Consider the following 6,000-nt stretch of genomic DNA (forward strand, 5'->3'; position numbering starts at 1 on the left):
CAGATGACATGATTTATACATGGGAAACCTGATAGACTCCACCAAAAGTCTGCTAGAACTGATACATGAATTCAGCAAAGTTTCAGGTTACAAAATTAATGTACAGAAATCAGTTATATTCTCATACACTAATAATGAAGCAACAGAAAGACAAATAATGAAACCGATCCCATTCACAATTGCACCAAGGAGCATAAAATACATAGGAATAAACCTGACCAAAGATGTAAAGATCTGTATGCTGAAAACTATAGAAAGCTTATGAAGGAAACTGAAGAAGATATAAAGAAATGGAAAAACATTCTGTGCTCATGGATTGGAAGAATAAAATTGTTAAAATGTCAATAATACCCACAGCCATCTACACATTCAATGCAGTCCCAATGAAAATGGCACCAGCATTCTTCTCAAAGCATAGAACAAGCAATCCTAAAATTTGTATGGAACCACAAAAGACCCCGAACAGCCAACGTAATATTGAAGAAGAAGACCAAAGCCAGAGGCATCACAATCCCAGACTTTAGCCTCTACTACAAAGCTGTAATCATCAAGACAGCATGGTATTGGCACAAAAACATACACATAGACAAATGCATAGAATAGAGACTCAAGAATTGGACCCACAAACTTATGGCCGACTAATCTTTGACAAAGCAGGAAAGAATAGCCAATGGAAAAAAGATCATCTCTTTGATACATGGTACTGGGAGAACTGGACAGCAACATGCAGAAGAATGAAACTAGACCACTTTCTCACACCATTCACAAAAATAAACTCAAAATGGATAAAGGACCTGAATGTGAGACAGGAAACCATCAAAACCCTAGAGGAGAATGCAGGAAAACTCCTCTCTGACCTCAGCTGCAGCAATCTCTTACTTGACACATCCCAAAGGGCAAGGGAATTAAATGCAAAAATGAACTATTGGGACCTCATGAAGAAAAAAAGTTTCTCCACTGCAAAGGAAACAATCAACAAAACTAAAAGGCAACCAACAGAATGGGAAAAGATATTTGCAAATGACATATCAGACAAAGGGCTATTATCCAAAATCTATAAAAAACTCCACATGCGAAAAAACAAAAAACAAAAAACAACAACAAAAAAACCCCCAAATAATCCAGTGAAGAAATGGGCAGAATACATGAATAGACACTTCTCTAAAGAAGACATCCAGATGTCCTAGAGGCACATGAAACAATGCTCAACGTCGCTCCTCATCAGGGAAATAGAAATCAAAACCACACTCAGATACTACCTCACGCTAGTCAGAGTGGCTACAATGAACAAATCAGGAGACTAACTGCTGGTGAGTATGCGGTGAAATGGGAAGCCTCTTTTGCTGTTGGTGGGAATGAAACTGGCTCAGCCACTCTGGAAAACAGTGTGGAGGTTCCTGAAAAAATTAAAAATAGACCTACCCTATGACCCAGCAATAGCACTGCTAGGAATTTACCCAGGGATACAGGAGTGTTGATGCAGAGGGGCACTTGTACCCCAATGTTTATAGCAGCACTTTCAACAATAGCCAAATTATGAAAATAACTTAAATGTCCATCAGCTAATGAATGGATAAAGAAATTGTCATTTATATACACAACGGAATACTATTTGGCAATGAGAAAGAATGAAATATGGTCTTTTGTAGCATTGTGGATGGAACCGGAGAGTGTGATGCTAAGTGAAATAAGTCACAAAGAAAAAGACAGATACCATATGTTTTCACTCCTATGTGGATCCTGAGAAACTTAACAGAAGACCATGGGGTGAGAGGAAGGAAAAAAAAAAGTTAGAGAAGGAGAGAGACAAACCATAAGAGACTCTTAAAAACTGAGAATAAACTGTGGGTTGATGGGGGTTGGGATGGAGGGGTGGGTGGGTGATGGACATTGAGTAGGGCACCTGTTGTGATAAGCACTGGGTATTGTATGGAAAGCAACTTGACAATTTCATATTAAAAAATACATTTATAAGAAGTAAAAAACATAAAATCTAGTTTGTCTGATATGACTACTCCAGTTTTATTTTGATGGCCATTAGCGTCATAGATGGTTCTGTCCCCTTTTTCAATCTGCAGGTGTGTTTAGGTATAGGATGGGTCTCTTGTAAGTTGAATATAGATGCGTCTTGTTTTCTTATCCATTCCGATACTCCATTCATTTTAATTGGATTATTTAGTCCATTTATTTTTAGAGTGGGTACTGAAAGGTAGGAATTTAGTGCCATTGTGTTGTCTGTTTTGTGTGTGTGTGTGTGTGTGTGTGTGTGTGTGTGTCTGTTGTTCTCTGATTCTTTCTAGTCTTTCTTTGCTTTTTATCTTTTTGGATTTGTTTTGTCATTTCTCCACTCAATTTGTCCCCCTTAAAATTTCTTGTAGACCTGGTTTAGTGATCACAAACTTCTTTAGTTTTGTTTCTCTTGGAAACTCCTAATCTATCCTTCTGTTCTGAATGACAAACTTGCTGGATGTAGAATTTGTGGCTGAATATTTTTTCAATTCAGCACGTTGAATATGTTTAGCCACTCCTTTCTGGTGTGTCATATTTCTGTGGATAGGTCTGCTGCAAACCTTATCTGTCTTCCTTTTTAGGTTAAGGACTATTTTTCCTTTGCTGCTTTCTTATTTTTTACCTTGTCTGTGTATTTTGTGAATTTGACTATGTGAATTTGCAGATGGTTGATGGTTGGTTTTTGTTGGACGTAAAGGGAGTTCTCTGTGCTTCTTGGATTCTGATATGTGTCCTTCCCCAGATTAAGAAAGTTTTCCAGTATAATTTGCTCACATAAACCTTCAGGTTAAGAAAGTATTCCACTATAATTTGGTCACATAAACCTTCTTCCCCTTGTTCTCTCTATTCTGCTGGGACTCCTGTGATTCATTTATTTATTTAAAAAAATTTTAATGTTTATTTATTTTTGAGAGAGAGACAGAGTGTGAACAGGGGAGGGGCAGAGAGAGAGAGAGAGACAGAATCTGAAACAGTCTCCAGGCTCTGAGCTGTCAGCCCAGAGCCTGATGTGGGGCTCAAACCCATGAACCATGAGATCATGACCTGAGCCAAAGTTTGACGCTTAACCGACTGAGCCACCCAGGTGCCCTGGGACTCCTGTGATTTAGATGTTACTCCTTTTTAATAAGTCACTGAGTTCTCTAAATCTTGTATCGTGATCTTTTGCCTTTGTTTCTATCTTTTTTTCTGCTTCATTATTCTCCATAATTTTATCTTCTAATCGCTGATTCACTACTCTGCTTCATCCATCCTCATTGTCGTGGCATCCATCGAGATTGCATTTCATATAGCATTTTTAATTTTGGTCTGACTAGATTTTCTTTCTTTTATCCCTGCAGAAATGGCTTCTCTGGGTCTTTTATGCTTTTTTCAACCAGAGCTATTATTCTTATTATTGTAATTCTAAAATTCTAGTTCACACATCTTTCTTTTTTGTGTGTTGATTAATTTGCTGACTATTATTTCTGTCCTATTTTTTGGGGGGCTGAATTCCTTCATTTCGTCACTTTGGAGGAAGAAAAAAATTAATAAAATTAGAAAATAAAATTAAAAAAACACAAAACAATAAAATCAAACAGCAGAAGCTAGATGTCTTAGATATGGTTTGGTCTTATTTTTCAAACAAACTTGATAGAATTAGGGGGAAAAATGGAAAGAAAAAAACAGTTAAGAAAAAAATTAAATTAAAAAAATTATCATAAAACAGAACAAAATAAGAAAATGGAATAGAGTAAAAAATCTAAAAAGTAAAAAAAATATTTTTTTCTTTTTGTGTATCTAAGAAAAAGAAAGAAAATAAATAAAAAGAAAATAATTTTAGCAAAAAACAGAAGGAAAGAAACCAAACACATAAATGAACCAGCAAACTGAATGAAACCATAATGAAATTATATCCAATTTCCCTGGAACTGAAACTATAAAGCACTCTATAGTCCATACACTAAGTAGGTGGAGCGACTTGTGCTGGTCTTATAGCGGATGTGCTTGTTGGGCACCATTGGGTGGGGATCAGTGTAATGGCTCTGTTCTCCACTAGGTGGTGCTACATAACTTACTGTCATGGATTAGTGTGCCTGTCTACATGGTGTGTTTGTGGGAGAAGTGGAAATGACTTCACCCAGCTCATTGTCTCTTGCACAGGACTTTGCACTCTCACCAACCTGCGATCTAAGCACCACTCCTTTTTCTCAGGCCTCTGTCCACTCCCTGCCTTTATCCTCTCCATGATTAATATGTCTGCCTTCCAGGAAGCACCTCTATCTAGAGTGTTATCTAAAATGGAGTTGTGTTTCAAAACCCCACAATTCAGAGTCCCCTGTGGCTTGGACTTGCTCTGACTCTCTAGGGAAGGGTCTCAGTGAGCAATGACAGGGTGCTGACTTGCCCCAGAAAAGGTTTATTGTGATCATGCAGTGGCAGAGGATCAGAGATTATGGCAAATAAAAACACACAGCTGGTGCCAACTTTCCCTGCACTCTGGCATCTTTGTCTCAATACCAGCAAGTGTTGCCACTCTCCAGGGTCCTCTGGGGCCTTTGCCTATGTAGAAGCCATATGGCCTCTACCATGTGCACTCCAAACAGGGGAACCACTTCTCCCCATGTGGCACATGGATCCCATGGACCACGCTGGGGATTCGTCCTACTTGTTCACCAGAGCACTGCCAGGCATTGAGCTCTGGAACTTCAGACTCCATGCTCCACTGTTTATAGAATCCTGGTGGTATTGAAACTTTCTCCTTTCTCCCTGTCAACGGTTTTGGGGAACAGAGTTTTGGTTCAGTCACCTGTGAGTGTTTTCACTATTTCTCTCTTTCTCTCGATCTATTTTTGGGGGAGGGTTTTTCTTGCACCATCCCAATGTGCCACACTTTTCCTGCTTCTCTTTCATCTCTCTGTCCTCTCTTCACCAAAACAGCTACCCACTGTGGCTTTTCTTTCCCCCAATTCACATCTCCTCACTGCATACCTGCCAAGTTCTGTGAATCAAGTTATGAAGATTGTTGCATTAATTCTCAGATCAATTTCCTAGGTGTTCAAACTGATTTGATGTTGATAGAGCTGTGTTTCAGGGATGAGGCACACTCAAGGTGTCAGCTCTGTCATCTTAACTCCTCCCCAAGATTTTATGCTTTTTTAACGGCTAGGTAATATTTAATTGTTCATGTATACCATATCTTAATTACCTATTCATCTGTCAATGGACACTTAGATTCCTCCATATCTTGGGTATTGTGAATATTCTACACTGAACATAGTAGTGTACATGTCTAGCTGAACTGGTATTTTTGCTTTCTTTGGGTAAATATTTAGAAGTGGAATTTCTGGATGTTATGATAGTTCTATTTTTAATCTTTTCAGTAACCTCCATATGGATTTTCATATGGGATACATCAATTCACATTCCCATCAACAATGCATGAGAATCCCTTTCTCCACATCCTCACCAAAACATTATTTTTTTTTTTGATTTTTTAAGAATAGGCAGTTTAACAAGTACGAGGTAATATTGGTGTTCTGATTTTTATTTCCTCAATGAGTAGTGATGTTGAGCATCTTTTCAGGTGTCTTTCAGCCATTTATATGTCTCTATGGAAAAATAACTATTCAAATCTAGTACCACTTTTGTTGTTGTGAAAACTGGACAGGAGCATGGAAAAGAGTGAAACTGGACCACTTTTTCACACCATACACAAAAATAAATTCAAAATAGAATAAAGTACTAACTGTGAGACAGGAAGCCATCAAAATCCTAGAGGAGCACACAGACAATAACCTCTTTGACATCAGCTATATCAACTTCTTCCTTGATACATTTCCTGAGGCAAGGGATACAAAAACAAAAATGAACTATTGGGACTTCATCAAGCAAAAAGTTTCTGTACAGTGAAGGAAACAAACAACAGAACTAAAAGGCAACCAATAGAATGGGAGAAGATATTTGCAAGTCACATATGTGATAAAAGGTTAGTGTCCCAAATCTATTAAT

General features: G+C 38.0%; 1 pseudogene; it reads right to left on the reverse strand.

The window, feature by feature from the left end:
• Positions 1–4,708, reverse strand: part of LOC125156972 (ubiquitin-40S ribosomal protein S27a-like) — a 33,164-nt pseudogene extending 28,456 nt beyond the window's left edge.
• Positions 4,709–6,000: the final 1,292 nt, after the last annotated feature.

This window comes from Prionailurus viverrinus, chromosome X (assembly GCF_022837055.1).
Source record: "Prionailurus viverrinus isolate Anna chromosome X, UM_Priviv_1.0, whole genome shotgun sequence".
NCBI lineage: Eukaryota > Metazoa > Chordata > Mammalia > Carnivora > Felidae > Prionailurus > Prionailurus viverrinus.